Here is a 21304-nt window from a genome sequence, read left to right on the forward strand (position 1 = left end):
TTAACAACCCCCAGCACACACACACACACACACACACACACACACACACATATACAGACACACACACTCCCAGGCATCACAAGGAAAGGCCTTAAGAGAAGCAGCCAGGGATGTAGGCCTGCTGGGCAGGGGTGGGGTGCTTTTTCACCATCCTGGATGCTGTTTATGACACTTTTGAAATACCAGGAAGATAAGGGAAGGGGTACAAGGCAAGTCTTTGAGTCCCTTTTACTTTTTCCTCTCTTCCTCCCAAGCCCCACCCCCAATCCCACCCTGTGACAAAGGATAATAATGACAGCCAGAGAGCTGTAGCAGGAAAAACAAAGAGTAGAGAAAGTGTTCCTTACATGCTAAAATTGTTCATCATGACCCTGATGCTTGCCTTTTCCAAGAAACACAGAGAGGTAGGGAAGAGTGGTGAAAAAGAGACGGAAAGCTATTAATCAGTCCAAGTCTTTCCATTTTGACAAGACCAGCATTCCTGAACAGATTATGCCCAAGTCCTTTCCATGCTTAACCCCTCTCATTAGGAATGGCACTTCCCAAAGGGCCAAATCCCTGCTGCTACAAAACTCATAACTGGTCCCTACATAAACACACATCATGGGGACTATTTAATTAGCAAAAGCTAAATCAGCAGATACATTTCAATAAATGACACTGCTCACTAACACCTTCTGTACTATCCTGCAGTGACTACCTGTGATGTTTTGACAGCACCATTTGAGCTCATGGCATTATTGCCTGAACCTTTTCATGTGAATTCTCTCCAAGTGGATCCCAAACGCTATTTTCCTAGGTGCAAACTCATACCAACTGTTATTGTTCCCCACCACCAGCACTTCTGAAAACAGAAAACTCTCCCTTCAAAGGCACTCTGATCAGATCATGCCCATCCTTCCCACTGCTGCTTCTCTCATCCCAAGGAGGAGGGTAAGAGTGACATTCCACACCCCCACTACCACCAGAAGAAATGCTTTCTTGAGCATTTCTTGGGAAAAAATCATCACCAAATAAGACCTCAAAAACCAACTGAAATATAAACTGAATGCTAAAAAGAAGAGACAATTGAAAGTGTACAGACTAGGGATGCTCTCTTTTAGGCCAATCCATTTTTTTGCACCGCTATCCCCACATTTTAGTACTGCAACCTAGTAAGTGGATTCTAGGGGCCCCTATACCATGTGTAACTGCCTAGATTAGAGCTCCAGACACGGCTGGCTTTTGACTCCCAGCCTCGACTTCTCTCAAAGTCTCTTCTGCTATTTCTGGAGTTGTTCAAGTGGAGCAGGAAAAGATGCAGAAATATCATTGAAAGGAATGGTTGATGGTGCTGAAAGATCCCTTACCAAAATATCAGCCTTACAGGATGAACCTTGAAGATTAGTTTTCTAAACTAAAAAAAAGTATCTATCTGGTAGCCTGGTTTTATAGGAGGCTGGATTCTTTTTGGAGATGTCCACAGGACTGGAAAAAACAAATCAGATCTTTTAAGGCTTTGAGATATACAGTGATGGAGCTGGGGTAAGTGTGTGAACTCCACCTAGAGCAGCCCTTTGCCTTAAGTTCAAATAGACAATAATAGCCAAAGAGCTGGTGAAAAGAGGAACACAAAAATCAATCTGATGAGCCAGCTTCCTGGGCTTCTCTAGATATCTTGGGCAAAAGATGATTTCAGTGAGGAGCCCTGACCTGTTGTATACTTTTTTGTCCTAGGTGACCAGGCTGGGCCTAGGTTTGCTCTTGGTTCCTCCAAAGCTTCTCCCAAAACTCAGGAGAGGCCTTGTGTAGCTCCCTGGGAGTTCCAGCTGCTCCACTGACTGATTTGTCACTGAACTAGGAAACTTACTAGTTGGTTTAATGTCAACTTAAGAAGGAAAGAAAGAAAACTAATAAACATGAAGAACTACCAGTTTGACAGCTACAGTTACAGTACCTGGGCTAGCAATGTAAGTACCAAAGGCATGTCATGTATGCCACTAACAGCACAATGCACCATATCTGTTCAGGTTGACAAGCCCTGGGGCAGTGGAGAATAAACTGAAAGATGGAGATCCCAGAAGTAGACAGAGAGAGTACCATAAAGGGGACAGATAGAGCAGAAGTGACAGAAAAATCATCTTAGCAGCAGAGAAATTATGCACCCTTTTTGAATGAGAAGAAAACAATGGCTTGCCAGCTGGGAAAACATCCCGATTTGGGGTCCAAGAGTCTGCATATCGGTGTACTGGACGTGGGGAGGGAAAGCATATTAATTTGTGTCTGTTGCCTGCAGCTGAGGCCAGAATGGCCAGAGAGAACCAAAGACCTTTCTTCCAAAAGCTGGGACTTTGGAGGAGTAAAGAAAGAGGGTGTCCTGAATCACAGAAGAAACCAGCTGGGCTGAGCGTGTCTGGTCCCTTTCAGCAAAGATCACAAAATGCAATGACATCAGTACCAGGCAATATCTACTCAGGGATACCAGGCTAGGCAGCAGTGATCAGATTAAGCCTTGTGCCTAATGATAGGCTGGTAAGAGAACCAACAGTCTTAGAGGAGAGCTGGCCCAGCTTGAGGCCCAGGCAGCTCTGCGTGTTCTCTGCCCTGGGAAACAGTAGAACTTGAAAAAGCCTTGCCATCTGGCTGTGCAGTTTCATTTGGGGGAAGAGGCAATCAGTTCTGGAAGGCTGACCGAAAAGAGTGGACAGGAGATAGCTCAAAATGAGAGCCATCAATGACTTCGTTGCAGCCCCAGCCAAACAATCAAAAGCAAATAGTCAGCTTCTAAAATCAATGTTTTATGAAATGATGAGCCAGCCAGTGGAGTTCATGTGGGGGTGGGGTAGCAAGGAGGTTGGGGAAGAAGGGTAGAAAAATTCCCTCTCTCAAGTCACCCACCAAAGCAAGCAGCTGCATTTCCTTGAAACAGCCGATTTTGGTCCCTAGCAAAATCGGAACTGCAGTCTCCTAACAGAGCAAAACAAAGGAGCAGGGGGCAAGACACTTTTGAAAACAGGAAGGCGTTTTGGCAACAATCACGGAAGGGCTAGTAAGCCATTGTGCTCTTGGGATCCATCTGCTGAGCTCCAGAACATCCTCCCCACACTCCACCCCCATGCAGCTCTCAGATTGCATGCCCAGGGTCAACAACAGGGTCATTCAGAAAGAAACCGTAAAGTGAAAAAGACAGGCTCAGCCTGAAGATGAGAAGTGAGAAAATCCGCGTCTGATTTCTTCCATCCATGGAGGTGTGGTGGGAGAGACAAGAAAGCCCTTCTGATTCTTGGTGCCATTGCAGAAGAGCAAGAGTGAGCTCAATTAAATTAATGGAAAATACATTTAAAATTAAAATCAGTGTGCAACTTCTTATCAGCTTAGAATTTGCTGCTGTGAGAGACCACTGAGAGAAGCATAGTGACTGCATCTTTAAGGTACTGAATAATTTTATAGCTATTAATAATTTTGTTAGTCATGCAATATAAGTGAGCACTAGCAAGCTAATCAAATTGCATGCTCCATAGCAGAGATCAGGGCTATCTGGGGGGAAAAAAATTTAGATAGAGTTTCCCTCTTCAGTGTCAATGTATATGAAGACGTCTTCCACAGACTCTGCTTCCTAATGTAAAGAGAATAGAAAGTTATGTCGTTGTATACATATATATATATATGTATTTTTTTAATGGAGTACCATACTTGACCTCATAGTCTGTGAAATCTCCAGATTAAAACCCCAGCAGATGTAATCACCTACAAGAGTCAGAAGAAAATTTACAACTCTGAATTTCACATATTTTCTTATATGTTAAAGAAGATTCACGCATGGGCTTCTCTTCCTTTATAACTCAGGGCTCTGAATATTACTTGGTGAACCATTAACCTGTTCCAATATAGCATTACATTTTTCTAGCCAAGGAGAGTAAAATAAAGATGCTTAATTTAGTTCCCTTTTCCCTGAGAAATAAATAGCTGTCACACATCCAGAGCAGCAGGGCTCATGAACAGCTTTGGAACATGGAGATCAATGAAATCTGATCCTCTCTTGAGAAAAAGAGATCTACATAGAGTTTAACCAAAGATTTCCTACCATAGGCAGTCCCTGGTCATCAGGAAGCCTTTGAAGTTCCTCCCAGGTTTCCTGTTCAGTCTTGTTTGATCTCCTGTGAACACTGTAATTATTATAAAGCAGTTTTATAAATGTAAATTACTCCATAAATGCAAAATAATTATGTCCAGCCTAAGCAACTAATTTCTGATTTCTGGAAGTTCCCATAGATTGGTCTAAGATAGGTGTTAGGATAATTCAACCTCCGAAGCAGATTTACTTGTAAGGATGATGGTTATGATGATGACTAACTATTTCTTTCCTGTTTCTTCACTTTCTCATCCCAGTAACTAATATTTGCACATGAAAGGACTTTCATGTTTTGATACATCCTTATGTAATGTAGGTCTCTTGCCAACTGTAATTAATCATGAGCCTTACTTCAATTTATTTTTTTCATCCCCATTTAAGCCATCACCAACAGAAAATATTACTTAATTGATCTAAGTTCCTGTACTTGATACTTAAGACTGACAATACGTAACAGTGTAAGACGTGAATCCTCCCCTCCAAGGGCTTAGGGTTTAGCTATGGATATCATAAAAGTAGAACTACAAATACAAGGAAGTATTTATCATGTATCCAAACAGCAGTACTCAGCATTGAAATAACCTAAGTCCAAAGGAGTGGCTAAAGACCTAGAAGCTATGGGAAAGTCTTTCAGGTGTGGGAAAGGGTGTTTGTAGAGGCACATAAGCTGCAGTAATTTCAATGTGTTAGGCAAACAATTAAGAGTATAGTTTGGCTCAAGTATTTTTTTCTACAGACACCATCAAAGTAATATGATGTAGTTATTAATGGCACAAGCTCTGGGGCTAAACAGATCTGGGTTCAACTCTTGGTTCTAACATTTCCCTAGCTGGGTGACCTTGGGCAAATTAGTGTACTACCTATTTCATAAAGTTGGGGGGATTACGTGAGATGATGCCTGTAAAGTGAGGTGATATCTGTAAAGTACTTCATGTTTTACATGCCTAGCACAGAGTAAAGAACTCAATAATTTTTAGCTGTTATATGTACTAACAGATAAAATTTAAAGTGCCAGGCTACTAGTAAAAAAGAGAAAGCTTCTGCCCTCTAGTATCTCACAGAAGCTTTGTATAGAGTAATGGGAGTTGAGGTTAGAAAAGTAAGTAGAGGCTATTGTGCAAGGCCTTGATTGCTAGAATGAAGAATTAGAACTTTATACTAGAGGCCAGTGGAGTCATCAAAGTTTTGAATGAGGTAGTAACTAAATATCATTTATATGATATGTGGTTCACTTGGAAATAAATCAGTTTGGCTTCCTCTTCCTTCCTCTAGTTTACCCACCTTTTAGGTTAACTCACTAATTCTTACACAAGTCAAATTCCAGTACAACATATACCAAGGCAGTATAACTAGAGCGAGCTCAGGCTCCAGGCTGAGAATGGGTGGCAACACTGAGACCAGAGGTATTGCAATTCAGAGGAGGATGGAATCAGCAATGGCAGATGGATGTCTAAGGCATTGTGTCCAAGGAATTCATGAAGTTCCAAAATATTTCAGGGAAGAAGAGGACAGGATACATCCATCCGTCAGCAGATGATTCCAGGTAAAATGCACAGGTGGAGTCTTTAGTTGGTTCCAGGAGATCTAGCTGTGACAGAGGGTGCAGTGAGTAGGATCTATGACTTGGAGGTTACACAGACATCTAGAGTACATCTCTAATGCACTTCATGTTAGGATAAGGTGTCTTTACAGTTTGCACGGCACATTTAAATTATTTAATTGTGTGTACCTTCAAAATTTCCATACCCTAGACTAAATCCTCAATCACTTTGCCTTAGTTATGGGTCGAATGATTTAAGTGGGCTCTGGGTCTGGACCTAGAGGTGGGTCTCATTAGTAGATCTAGTTGTAAATAGCTGGAGAAGGCAAAGGCAATAATAAAAAGGAAGAGGCTGACATAGAAGACTGGAACGTGTTGCCCTGGCATTTTTTTTGTAGCAAATGTTCCTTGAAATAAAATGTTCTATTGATTGAGATCTGGGAGTCTTCTTGTTATAAAGAGATTTTATGATAATAAGAGCTTGGAGGAAAGAGATATTTGAGCAGTTTAAAAATACTCCTTAAATTATCGTTAATTTACTTGGCAAATATTTATTGAGCTCCTACTATGTGCTGGGCACTGAGGAAAGGAGAATGAACAAGCAAACACAAACATGGTTTCTACCCTCACACAACTTTCAGAACAGTGGGAGAGAGAGACTGAAAAATAAAAAAGACAAACTGACACCTACAACAATTTAAAGTTATAATAAATGATATGAAAGATACAAACATGAACTGAAATAATAATGAGAATGATGATGATGACAGCCAGGCACTGTTCTAAATGCTTTATGTACCATAACTAATCCTCACAACAACCCTATGAAGTATGTACTATTATTGTGCCTATTTTACTAGGGAACTGGGACGCAGAGAGGCCAAGTAACTTGCCTTGGGTGACACAGTTAGTGGTGGGCAGAGCCAAGGAATGGATCTATCTGGATCTAGAGCATGTTTTCTTACTATATCAAAGAAGAGGTTGGAGAAACTAACTTTAAAACAGAGGGTCAGAAAAGGCCTCTCTGCAAAAGTAACATTTAATATCAGACCTAAAAACCAATTAAGGCAGTCTACATTGATAAGAATTCACAAAATGCCAAGAGATGGACTGTTGAGCAGACCTGATTTTCTTCAATATGTTTGCTAACAATTAGACCAGGAAAGTTTCAGTAAAAGCAGTAAGAACTTTGTCAAAAGATCACACAGCACAAGGAAAAGACCAGGAGGCAGAGGTTAGTATAAGACCTAGTGGTAGAAGTGAAAATTATTAATTCTGGGAACCCTGACAGTATATCTGTAAAACCATGTATTGCTATGTTTTGCATACTCTTGGGGACAGAAGGTCCTGGAACTCTCCTGTGTACTCCCACAATTTCGACCTCTGTCAGAGCTCATGAGTACACCAGAAGTATGGTGTGTTCCAAGCCTATGACATCTTTCTTTAAGCCTATACATCTTTCTTTAAGCCTTGCCTTGGCATAATGAAAATTAAATGTGTCTAAGAGCACCCAGATGACCAGTACTAAGAACCAACCTCTTCCATGTGAACATAAAGCAAGTCTGACTTTGAGAGTGGATCCAGCAAATGATAGCTCTCTTGGTACTACCCACGCAATTGCTTTAGGCCTGATACGTGGACCAACTCCAAAGTTCAGAAGACAACTCCTTTCTATAAGACGTCCCCATTTTGCACTAGGTTTCACTTATCAATTAAAAGGTAACCCCTCCTCTCTCCTTGACAACAAAGAACGTAGCAGATCAAGCACTTAAGTTCATCTTTATTTTCTGCCAAGGCTCACATGAGGATGGACTATGGTGACATCCAAATAGCAGTGTAGATGGAACCAAGGAGATAAGTGGCAAGGCTCTCAGTATAGGTTGATGATAAGAAGATAGAGCAGCCAAGCAGTTTTTCCATACTTCCCAGGGCTTATAAAGCACTGACTGTGGGCTCCTAGTGTAATTGACAAGGAGGCGCTTAGTCTCTCTTGATACCTATACATCCTCAGGCAAGAGGTTAACAAAAAGAGTTGAAGAGCAGTTGGGCCACAAGATTAATCATGCCTTAGCACTGGTCAGACCTAGGTTACTAATGCACTGTTTCATTAATCATAATGGCTAGCTGTGGCTGGTGAAGAGTATAAGAAGCCTGTTTAAAGATTCATTACTTCCAAACTTGTAAATTTCATTCAATAGTTTAGAAACCAAACCCCATTCCATAATCGAGTACCTCCTAAAGAATCAAGAAGCTTCCAGGGAAAAGAATTTTTTCTTAGACAAGAGAGCAGATTGAACATTCTGTCTGTAGATGACTGGCTGCTGGGAGTGAGGTAAGAACTGCTGTTGAAATCCCCCCCAACTCCAGGTGGTGGCAGCACAGCTCTAGCTCCAGAAACTGAGGCAAACATTTTCATGCTAAGCCTCGGAGCATCTCAGCAGTTACAAATGACTAGGCTCAAAGGGGAAATGGAAAGTCACAGCAGTGACCAAGTCATACTAAAATAGATTCATGGCTGTAACTGAGGTTCCTTCAAGCTTGTCCCTGCTCTCATCTAGACACAACTTCACCAGGGCCCTTGGATTCACCAGTGGCCCTTGGCTGGCCACTCCACAGTGGTATGTGTACTCAGTAGACCTGAAAATATTTTCATGTCACTCAGAAAGGCCAGATATGGATCTGGCCTGTTCTTCTGGAATTATGCTTCAATAAATAGTGCACCCAAAAGAGATTAGAAAGCTAAGAAAGGAGAGACATAGGAGAAAGAGAAAGAGTCGTTCCTCCTCTCTTTGGTTGGGCTCCACTCTTCCAACCCTAGCTCTCAGCCTAGAAAAAAGGATGTAGGGTATCCCATAATAACTTTGACCTACTCAAAGAAGAAGGGTGAAGTCAAACCCACAGAAGAGCTGGAATGCCATCTTCTTTTCCTCTCTGTCACATAGAATTTTCTTCTCACAGAAGTTGCTATTTCAGGCATGACTAGAAAGTGGAGTTAGTTCATGCCAGGGATGGATATTATTTTCTTGGAATTTGACCTGTTCCCCAGCTTAGCATTACAATAGTGACAAAAGTTTTAAAAATTAAAAGGTATACAGAAAGACTACAGGAAAAGTGAACATAAGGAAGTGTCAAGGGCCAAACTTGATCCCTTGAGCATAACAGAGGAATAATAATTATCTCATTATATACCTAGAGAACTCTATTTTTTATAAAAGACTTTCATGTACACTATTAAAGCTGAGACTCCCAACAATATTGTGAGATAACTTACAGAATACCACTTTACAGGTGAGGAAAATGAAGCTAAGATAGTTAAGGGACTTGCCCAAGGTCACTCGGCCAGGAAGAAAACAGAAGCAAGACTCACACCTAGGTCCACCTGACTCGAAGTTGAGCTCTCTTTCTACTAAACCATGGTTCATAATCTTCTTCATGAATATAAGGACTCCTTCCCAGATCAAAATATTTCAGACTCCCCCAAAAGAGCATTGTTATTTTAGTAGTCACTGACTTAATAAAATGAATCATGACAAGACGCCATGCTTTTTTTTTTCAACATCTTTATTGGAGTATAATTGCTCCACAATGGTATGTTAGCTTCTGCTGTATAATAAAGTAAATCAGCCATACTTATACACCTATCCCCCTATCCCCTCCCTCTTGTGTCTCCCTCCCACCTCCTTATTCCACCCTTCTAGGTGGTCACAAAGCACCAAGATGATCTCCCTGCGCTATGCGGCTGCTTCCCACCAGCCATCCATTCTACATTTGGTAGTGTATATATGTCCATGCCACTCTCTCACTTCGTCCTAGCTTACCCTTCCCCCTCCCCGTGTCCTCAAGTCCATTCTCTAGTAGGTCTTCATCTTTATTCCTGTCTTGCCCCTAGCTTCTTCATGACCTTTTTCTTTTTTTAGATTCCATATATATGTATTAGCATATGGTATTTGTTTTTCTCTTTCTAACTTACTTCACTCTGTATGACAAACTCTAGGCCCATCCACCTCACTACAAATAACTCAATTTCGTTTCTTTTCATGGCTGAGTAATATTCCATTGGATATATGTGCCACATCTTCTTTATCCATTCATCTGCTGATGGACACTTAGATTGCTTTCATATCCTGGCTATTGTAAGCAGTGCTGCAATGAACATTGTGGTACATGACTCTTTTTGAATTATGGTTTTCTCAGGGTATATGCCCAGTAGTGGGATTGCTGGGTCATATAGTAGTTCTATTTTTAGTTTTTTAAGGAACCACCATAGTGTTCTCCATAGTGGCTGTATCAATTTACATTCTCACCAACGGTGCAAGAGGGTTCGCTTTTTGCTGCACCGTCTCCAGCATTTGTTGTTTGTAGAGTTTTCGATGATGGTCATTCTGACCAGTGTGAGGTGACACTTAACTGTAGTTTTGATTTGCATTTCTCTAATGATTAGTGATGTTGAGCATCCTTTCATGTGTTTGTTGGCAATCTGTATATCTTCTTTGGAGAAATGTCTCTTAAGGTCCTCTGCCCATTTTTGGATTGGGTTGTTTGTTTTTTTGATATTGAGCTGCATGAGCTGCTTATATATTTTGGAGGTTAATCCTTTGTCAGTTGCTTTGTTTGCAAGTATTTTCTCCCAATCTGAAGGTTACCTTTTCATCTTGTTCATGGTTTACTTTGCTGTGCAAAAGGTTTTAAGTTTCATTAGGAACCATTTGTTTATTTTTGTTTTAATTTCCCTTTCTCTAGGAGGTGGGTCAAAAAGGACCTTGCTGTGATTTCTGTCATAGACTGTTCTGCCTATGTTTTCCTCTAAGAGTTTTATAGTGTCTGGCATTACATTTAGGTCTTTAATCCATTTTGAGTTTATTTTTGTGTATGGTGCTAAGGAGTGTTCTAATTTCATTCTTTTACATGTAGCTGTCCAGTTTTCCCAGCACCACTTATTGCAGAGGCTGTCTTTTCTCCATTGTATATTCTTGCCTCCTTTATCAAAGATAAGGTGACCATATGTGCATGGGTTTGTCTCTGTGCTTTCTATCCTTTTCCATTGATCTATATTTCTGTTTTTGTGCCAGTACCATACTATCTTGATTACTGTAACTTTGTAGTATAGTCTGAAGTCAGCGAGTCTGATTCCTCCATCTCGGTTTTTTATTCTCAAGATTGCTTTGGCTATTCAGGGTCTTTTGTGTTTCCATACAAAATGTGAAATTTTGTGTTCTAGTTCTGTGAAAAATGACACTGGTAGTTTGGTAGGGATTGTATTGAATCTGTAAATTGCTTTGGGTAGCATAGTCATTTTCACAATGTTAATTCTTCCAATCCAAGAACATGTATATCTCTCCATCTGTTTGTATCATCTTTAATTTCTTTCATCAGTGTCTTACAGCTTTCTGCATACAGATTTTTTGTCTCCTTAGGTAGGTTTATTCCCAGGTATTTTGTTGTTGGTGGTGCAGTGGTAAATGGGGGTGTTTCCTTAATTTCTCTTTCATATTTTTCATCTTTAGTGTATAAGAATGCAAGAGATTTCTGTGCATTAATTTTGTATCCTGCTACTTTACCAAATTCATTGATTAGTTCTAGTAGTTTTCCGGTAGCATCTTTAGTATTCCCTATGTACAGCATTTTGTCATCTTCAAACAGTGACAGTTTTATTTCTTCTTTTCCGATTTGGATTTCATTTCTTTCTTTTTTTCTCTCTGATTGCTGTGGCTAAGACTTCTAAAACTATGTTCAATAATAGTGGTGAGAGTGGTCAACCTTGCCTTGTTCCTAATCTTAGTGGAAGTGGTTTCAGTTTTTCACCATTGAGAACGATGTTGGCTGTGGGTTTGTCATATATGGCCTTTATTATGTTGAGGTAAGTTCCCTCTATGCCTACTTTCTGCAGGGTTTTTATCATAAGTGGGTGTTGAATTTTGTCGAAAGCTTTCTCTGCATCTATTGAGATGATCATATGGCTTTTCTCCTTCAGTTTGTTAATATGGTTTATCACATTGATAGATTTGCGTATACTGAAGAATCCTTGCATTCTGATATAAACCCCACTTGATCATGCTGCAAGATCCTTTTAATGTGCTGTTGGATTCTGTTTGCTAGTATTTTGTTGAGGATTTTTGCACCTATGTTCATCAGTGATATTGGTCTGTAGTTTTCTTTCTTTGTGACATCCTTGTCTGGTTTTGGTATCAAGGTGATGGTGGCTTTGTAGAATGAGTTTGGGAGTGTTCCTCCCTCTGCTGTAATTTGGAGGAGTTTGAGAAGGATAGGTGTTAGTTCTTCTCTAAATGTTTGATAGAATTTGCCTGTGAAGCCATCTGGTCCTGGGCCTTTGTTTTTTGGAAGATTTTAAATTACAGTTTCAATTTCATCACTTGTGATTGGCCTGTTTATATTTTCTATTTCTTCCTGGTTCAGACTCGGAAGGCTGTGCTTTTCTAAGAATTTGTCCATTTCTTCCAGGTTGTCCATTTTATTGGCATAGAGTTGCTTGTAGTAATCTCTCATGATCCTTTGTATTTCTGCAGTGTCAGTTGTTACTTCTCCTTTTTCATTTCTAATTCTATTGAATTGAGTCTTCTCCCTTTTTTTCTTGATAAGTCTGGTTAATGGCTTATCAATTTTTTTATCTTCTCAAAGAAACAGCTTTTAGTTTTATTGATCTTTGCTATTGTTTCCTTCATTTCTTTTTCATTTATTTCTGACCTGATCTTTATGATTTCTTTCCTTCTGCTAACTTTGGGGTTTTTTGTTCTTTCTCTACTTGCTTTAGGTGTAAGGTTAGGTTGTTTATTTGAGATGTTTCTTGTTTCTTGAGGTAGGATCTTATTGCTATAAGCTTCCCTCTTAGAACTGCTTTTGCTGCATCCCATAGGTTTTGTGTCATTGTGTTTTCTTTGTCATTTGTTTCTAGTTATTTTTTGACTTCTTCTTTGATTTCTTCAGTGATCACTTGGTTATTTGGTAGTTTATTGTTTAGCCTCCATGTGTTTATATTTTTTACAGTTTTTTTCCTGTAATTGATATCTAGTCTTATAGCATTGTGGTCAAAAAGATAATTGATATGATTTCAGTTTTCTTAAATTTACCAAGGCTTGATTTGTGACCCAAGATATGATCTCTCCTGGAGAGTGTTCCATGAGCACTTGAGAATAAAGTGTATTCTGTTTTCTTTGGATGGAATGGCCTATAAATATCAGGTAGCTCCATCTTGTTTAATGTATCATTTAAAGCTTGTGTTTCCTTATTTATTTTCATTTTGGATGATCTGTCCATTGGTGAACGTGGGGTGTTAAAGTCCCCTACTATGATTGTGTTACTGTCGATTTCTCCTTTTACGGCTGTTAGCATTTGCCTTATTTATGAGGTGCTCCTCTGTTGGGTGCATAAATATTTACAATTGTTATATATTCTTCTTGGATTAATCCCTTGATCATTATATAGTGTCCTTCTTTGTCTCTTGTAATAATCTTTATGTTAAAGTCTATTTTATCTGATATGAAAATTGCTACTCCAGCTTTCTGTTGATTTCTATTTGCATGGAATATCTTTTTGCATCCCCACACTTTCATTCTGTATGTGTCCCTAGGTCTGAAGTGGATCTTTTGTAGAGAGCATATATATGGGTCTTGTTTTTGTATGCATTCAGCTTGTCTATGTCTTTTGGTTGGAGCATTTAATCCATTTACATTTAAGGTAGTTATCGATATGTACATTCCTCTTACCATTTTCTTAATTGTTTTGGGTTTGTTATTGTAGGTCTTTTCTTCCTCTTGTGTTTCCTGCCTAGAGAAGTTCCTTTAGCATTTGTTGTAAAGCTGGTTTGGTTGTACTGAATTCTCTTAGCTTTTGCTTCTCTGTCAAGTTTTTAATTTCTCCATTGAATCCGAATGAGATTCTTGCTGGGTAGAGTAATCTTGGTTGTAGGTTTTTCCCCTTCATCACTTTAAATATGTCCTGCCACTCCCTTCTGCTTGCAGAGTTTCTGCTGAAAGATCAGCTGTTAACCTTATGGGGATTCCCTTGTATATTATTTGTTGTTTTCCCTTACTGTTTTTAATATTTTTTCTTTGTATTTAATTTTTGACAGTTTGATTAATATGTGTCTTGGCGTATTTCTCCTTGGATTTATCCTGTATGGGACTCTCTGTGCTTCCTGGACTTGATTAACTATTTCCTTTCCCATATTAGGGAAGTTTTCAACTATAATCTCTTCAAATATTTTCTCAGTCCCTTTCTTTTTCTCTTCTTCTTCTGGAACCCCTATAATTCGAATGTTGGTGCGTTTAATGTTGTCCCAGAGGTCTCTGAGACTGTCCTCAGTTCTTTTCATTCTTTTTTCTTTATTCTGCTCTGCAGTAGTTATTTCCACTATTTTATCTTCCAGGTCACTTATCCATTCTTCTGCCTCAGTTATTCTTCTGTTGAGTCCTTGTAGAGAATTTTTAATTTCATTTATTGTGTTGTGTTGTTCATCATTGTTTGTTTGCTCCTTAGTTCTTCTAAGTCCTTGTTAAACGTCTTGTATTTTCCCCATTCTATTTCCAAGATTTTGGATCATCTTTACTATCATTACTCTGAATTCTTTTTCAGGTAGACTACCTATTTCCTCTTCATTTGTTTGGTCTGGTGAGTTTTTACCTTGCTACTTCATCTGCTGTGTATTTCTCTGTCTTCCCATTTTGCTTAACTTATTGTGTTTGGTGTCTCCTTTTCCCAGGCTGCAGGTTCGTTGTTCCCATTGTTTTTGGTGTCTGCCCCCAGTGGTAAGGTTTGTTCAGTGGGTTGTATAGGCTTCCTGGTGGAGGGGACTGGTGCCTGTGTCCTGGTGGATGAGATTGGATCTTGTCTTTTTGGTGGGCAGGACCACGTCTGGTGGTGTGTTTTGGGGTGTCTGTGAGCTTATTATGATTTTAGGCAGCCTCTCTGCTAATGGGTGGGGATGTGTTCCTGTCTTGCTAGTTGTTTGGTATGGTGTGTCCAGCTTTGGAGCTTGGTGGTTGAAGAGTGGAACTGGGTGTTAGCATTGAGACAGAGATCTCTGAGAGAGTTCTCACCTATTGATATTACATGTGGCCAGGAGGTCTCTCGTGGACCAGTGTTCTAAATTCAGCTCTCCCACCTCAGAGGCTCAGGCCTGACAACTGGCCGGAGCACCAGGACCCTGTCAGCCACATGACTGGAGAAGATATGCTATGAGTTAGATGTCAGCCACTTCCCTGTTGTAGCTCTGTCTCAGCTGTTTCCAAAGGTCACCCAGATACATTGGGTTATTCCACCATTCCTCAGAACTTGCACATGTCAGTCTCGGATTTGTAGATGTCCTTCTGATACTCTTCATTGAAATACCTTGTATTCATGGTGGTGAGAAATATGCTAATAGTGTTGGTTCTCTTCAGTTCAGAGACTGGGACAGTCTGAGCCTTCATTTGGCCAAGTCAGGAGCAGCTGGCCCAAGGTCCCAAAGTGATAACATGTCAGATTCCAAGAAGTCTTTCTGCAGCACCTGAGCACTAGTCCCAGCAGTCGCTCTGCTCAGCTGTAGCATTCTGACTGGGGAACTCAGTGGGACCCTCAAACGAGGATTTCTGCTGGCCCTAGAGCCCGACTTGTCCACCCAGGCAAGCAGCTGAGAAGAGCATCTCCTTGCCCTGTCTCACCAGAGGAGCAGACACCTGGCAGCTGCCAAAGCCATTCTTAATTCAATGCTTTTAAATGAATGTACAGTATATCCAAACAAGATCAATATTAATTTAAAAACATTCAATGATCACATTTTTTTAGTCTACAGATAATGCTTGAAGTATATACAGATTCATAGACCCTGCACAATGGTTGGGAACCACTTCACTAAACCACCAAGGCAAGAGGACCTGGTTCTCTCTGATCATTAAACAATATAACATGGTGATTAAATGCATAGGCTCTGGAATCAGACTTTCTGGGGTCACAGTGGTACCCACACCATGTATATTCAGATACCTGATTCTGATAATTATTAGCAGTACTGCCCTGGTCAAGTTACTTAATCTTTCTGTGTCTCGGTTTTCTCTTCTTTAAAATGAGATACCTCATAAGATTATTGTGGAAATTAAACGAGATTGTGCACATAAGATCCTTAGCACAATGCCTGACACATATAAAGTACTCAAAAATGTTGGATATTATCTGCTACTAACCAAATGTGTTATCTTTATCAGGTCACTGAAATTCTCTTCAATTATTTCTTCTGTAAAATGGAAACAATGATAGATTAGTCACCCTAAAGCAGGTGATTCACGGTGGTATCTTGAGGTCCCTTCCAACTCTAAGATATGTGGTTCTGAGACCATCACCAGCTGCTCCTCATAACAGGACTGCTGCTAGCTTAAATGAACCATAACAAGGAAATCTAGAATCAATGAAACCTATAAAACTCCAATAATTCAGAACAACCAAAGCAACATACCTAATCTGGTATGACCTCATCTTAGCTTGATTACATCTGTAAACACCCTATTTCCAAATAAGGTGACATCCACATGTTCCAGGTAGACGTGAATTTGAGGGAAAGAGCACCATTCAGCCCACTACTCCTGGGAATGTCACTTAATCTGCCCACTCCTCAGTTTCCTCATCAGTAAATTGTGATCAGTAAATTGGTGATAAAAGTGGGCTCAAATAATTTGATGATTACAGCAATGCCAAATTTTCCAGAATCTATAATTTTTATGGTCTCCAAGCACAGTGGCCTTATGAGGGTCTGAGACAGCAGAAGAACTCACGACAGAAATTTGGAAGTGTGAATGATTGTGATCTGTTGTCCAAGCAGATCAGCATAAAGCATTAACTGACCACAAAATGCCAACTCCCACACTGTGCTAATACTATGATAAACACTATGACAGTGGGGACCTGGGCTTTTATGAGTTTTGAGCAAGTAACACCTTGCACTGTGGGCGCTTAATAAGCGTTTATCATTATCATTGTCATAATTGTATCATAGGTTACCAGCAGAGATAGATAGTGCTCATTACAGCTCTGTTTTGAGATAGTCTCAGTGGGGAAAACCAGAAAGGAGGAACATGTTCTCTACACGATGTGGATTGCCCAATATAGCAAGTTTTGCCTCTGGACAGCATCTATGGGATTTTTATACTGCAGTCCTCTTAAAATTCAAATCTGTTACCTACCTCCCCATAATTACAACATCCTGAAACACAAAATGCCATATATCCCAAAGATAATGATTTCCCTAACTTATTTTTACTGAGGATAATGATAGTGGATGGAGAAGAGGCACTCACAGGGAGGCATTGAGGCATCTTGGAAAAACTGCACTAGAGTTCAGAAAAGCCTAACCACATCCATGGACCTACTATTCACTACCTATGCAACCCTGGCTTATTAAGTTTTGTAGGGATGTTGTAACAAATTACCACTGGCTGGGGCTTAAAACAACAGAAATTTATTCTCTCACAGTTCAGGAAGCTAGAAGTCTAAAATCAAGGTGTCGGCAGAGCCATGCTCCCTCTGAAGCCTCTAGAGAAGAATCTACTCCATGCTTCTCTTCTACCTTCTGGTGGTTGTTGGCAATCCTTTGAGTTCTTTGTCTTGTAGCTGTATCACTCCAATCTCTGCCTCTGCCATCACTTGTTCTTCTTCCCTTTGGTCTCTATGTCTCTGTGTCTCCAAATGGCCCTCTCCTTTTAAGGACATCAGCTATTGGACTTAGGGACCATCTTAATCCAGTGTGACTTCATCTTAACTTGATTATGTCTGAAAAGACCCTATTTCCAAATAAGGTCACAGTCATTAGTTCCAGGTGAAAATTAATTGGAGAGGGGGGCACTACCCTGGGAATGTCACTTAATCTTCCCATGCCTCAGTTTCCTTATCAGTAAATTAGTGATCATTATTCCCACCATGTCTATCACACAGTTATAAGATATTCCTTTTAGGGAAACAGTGTGTGCTTGTGGAAGTATGCATCCACATTTGTGATTCCAGAACCAGTTTGGAAGATGGCAAGGTAGTTTGTTGCCCCTTCCAAAATACGAGTCAAACTCACTAATATTTATTGTTGGCTGCTTGCTGCAGGAGGGATAGTTATAAGAAAGCAAAAGATTGCATGCTACAAAACTACAGTCTGGGTTTCTATAAACCAATCCAACATATACATTACATTATTTAATATAAATAATAGATGTTTCAGAGGTAATCACTTTTGAAAAATGAAATGTTCTGTCCTTTAAATAGAAATAACCCTACTGAGCCATAATCAGTGAAACAGAGAGTTTGTAGTGTTTTTCCAGAATAAGAATTCATCCAAAAACTCCCCCTAGGTCCCCACTGAGTAAACATAAACCCAAGGCCAGGGTAATGAGATCAGTCTCTGGCTACTTCAAGTAGCTCCCTGTGTATTCAAAACCATTTAGCAAGTGAATACATGGTACAGTGAGCCCTGTTCAATTTCTCTGAACCCTACATATATGGAAGTATACCAATAAGTTTATCATTGTTTACAGCTAATCAGCAATAAGCTTTAAGGTTAAGTTAAATAAACAGAGTGTTCTTGGTTATAGCTTCCTTCTGCTGGAGGCTTTTTTTAATCTCTCTATGTGGTTCAGTGAAGTTGGTTGTTGGTGTTCCATGTGCTCCTGTGTGAAAAGGTGTACCTCCCATTAACAATACTTTTACCTCCACTAAAATGAAAAACAAAAAAGCAGCACAGAGAACAAATCAAGGAATACCCCTTTGGGCTAATCCTTTAGTAGTTTCCTTTGGGCCATCTTTGTACTTAATGATGGATTGTTCTGCCACACTACAAGACTGAGAAAATCCATCCTTTCAGCCCAAACCACTTACACTTCAGTAATAATTTTACTCAAAGGAAAGAAAGAATTGTTTTATATGAAAATTAGGCACCCAGGTAAAAATTCTGGTAGAAGTTCTCCCAAACAACAGCTGGGTGCCAAGCCACATCTTCAAGGAAAGATGTGAATTTGAAGATTTAAGGGTGCCAAAGTGATCCTCTTCTTTGATTAACCAGATTGATTTTTCTAATCAAGCATTAAGAGAGAACCAGTTAGCTCAGGTGACTCAAACCAGTCTGTGCAGTTGGGATTTCTTTGGTACTTTCCAGAAGAGAAACACAGCCAATTTGAGTAAGGATGTAGGCTCACTAGGATCAGTCTGGAGCACCTTGCAAGGAGATATTTGTTTGGAACAGTCTCTAAAATGAGATGGAAAAGGAGGTTGTGAGCTTTGAAAAATGGAATCTCTGCATATAGAGTTCAAGTAGTCTCTGCAGAAGTAGCCTGTTTCCCCTAAGTCTGTTAGGGTCATCCTGGGGCCAACGCCAGATTATCTAAATTTATCACAAAAATTTTAAATAATATTATATTTGCTATTAAGAAAACAGGATGGTCATTATGTCAAAATCAAAATAATTTTGGACTTTTTACATTTATTTTACAGTTTAGCATATTTTCACTTTTGAATTACATATGGGGAAAATCATAAGCTTTTTAGCACTTAGAGCCACTAAGTGTTAATCTGGCCAGGACTGAAGCACATAGGTAAGAAATTGTTTACCATGTTGACAATGGGAACATTGTTAAAAGATATTTGAGGAAGAGGATATGACCTCCAAAATCTGGGTGTCTGGAGTTGAATGATCCTTTCTACAAAGGCCTTTACCCATAGGTCCTACCAGAAGCCTCCTCTCTGTCTGACTCAGGTTAGTTGGGGTCCTGAGGGGAGACTTTCGGACCAGTTTCCAGAGAGCAGATGCTAGCTGGTAAGCCCTGTTTACCAGGCCATAGCAGGTCTGCCAAGCAGAAAGACCCTGTGGAGAGGCTGTGGGTCGGAGACTCATGGCTGTAGTTGTTCTGAGATGATCCAGGGATCCAGAGCTGCCAAGCAGGCACCGCTCCCAGCATTGAGATTAGGAGAGAAACCAAGCAAGCAGTCGCATCAACCAGTATTTAACCTCTTGTTGCTGGGAGCTAAGATTTCTTGATTCACTGGGAATGATGGAAAAAAGTACTGGAGCAGTAAGGCATGAGTTCTATGTAGGTTAGTGCCAAAAAGGTTAAAGTTTCCCCTCTGAAACCAGCCAGTACAAAATGCACTCAGCCTCACAGTGTGATTAGGGGTCACATTTCAGCCACTCAGTCATGGAAATGAAGTTCCTTGAAATTCTGCATGCCTCCTTAAACAAACAGAGGCTTCAATCTTCATCCTGGGCTCTTGCCTGAGTCTATATTAGACAAGTATGGAAATCCAGTTCAGGATTTTACTTCCACTGTCATGGGCTGAAGCATTAGTCCAAACACTTGGCCCAGACAGACAACTAGATCTCTGCTTGAGCTCTGTATTCACTTGAAATAATTTAGTAGCAGGGGCTTTCACCTCCAGCAAGCATAGGTAAACCCTAGATTAGCGGTCCTTGTCATTCGTAAATGGACTGCACATCTCCTGCTGCTAGGCCTTCATTAACAAACTGAATAAACTGAAAGGGAAATAAGCAAGCCTATTGCCATGCACACATGTACTCACAGCCTCCTCCACTTTCGTCTTTTGGCTCCTGGGATTCTCACTTCACCCTGGGTTCTTTGAACAGTTTTTTCCTTAGTGTCTTTTTATTCCAACAACATGTTCACTTATTTCAGCTCTACTCTCTTCAACTCCTATTTCTTTTCTTCCTAACTGTACGGTGTCGTCAACTCCCACAGATTTCTTTTTGTTTCCTCTGTCTACAGTGACAATTCATGCTCAAAAACAGAGGTCTCCCATTCCCTACTTTTGCATTCCCCTCCCAACATGAACAATCCTAAATAACAACTTATGTCATCATAGATGAGGAGATCAAGGTATGAGTGATTCACAATGCCATATCCAGACTCAAAGGACTAGACAGATCCATTTCAAAAAGGACCATAAAGAAGGAATAGACATGGGCAGGTGGGCTAGAAGGAGCCCTGAGTTTGGTTCTGGCTGGGTAATGTTGACAATTTCATGATAGGTTCCTACACTTTTGTGTTCCCATCTGCTAAAAAAAAAATACAGACATAATAGAAATGCCAGCTACCTGTGCATTTCATGGAAAACTCACAAATCAGTTACACAAAAGAAAAATTTTACAAAAGGCATAAAGAACCCCATAAATCCCTCTCTGGAAAAGTAGAAAGAGTATTGAACATTGGAGGATGAGGCTGGCAAATTGTGCCCCATGAATCTGTCTTTCTTTGACTCTCTTCCTTTCTCTGTCCAGTCTCTCTCCATGAAATATGTCATAGCTAAAATTTCAATCTACATGCTGATAATTTCCAAATCTGAATCTCTGGGCCTGACCTCTCCACTGAGCTCTGCACTTATGTATCCAATCACATACTTACTGGACATCTCATAGACACTTGGGTGTCTCACAGACATTTCATATTTAATTTATCCTAAATCCCCCCTGCTCTTATTCCCTAATTCAAAAAGAGAGCCATTATCCATCCAATTATCATAGTCAGAAACATGGATGTTAGCATCTCCCTCATTCCCACATCCATCTGTTCTACCTCTGCAATGTAAGCACATGTCCCTTCCTCTCCATCCCCATTGCCACCACTGTAGTATTAGACCTCATTATTTCTCACTTGTATTACTGCAACAGTCTCTTAACT

Source organism: Orcinus orca, chromosome X (assembly GCF_937001465.1).
Source record: "Orcinus orca chromosome X, mOrcOrc1.1, whole genome shotgun sequence".
Classification (NCBI taxonomy): Eukaryota; Metazoa; Chordata; class Mammalia; order Artiodactyla; family Delphinidae; genus Orcinus; species Orcinus orca.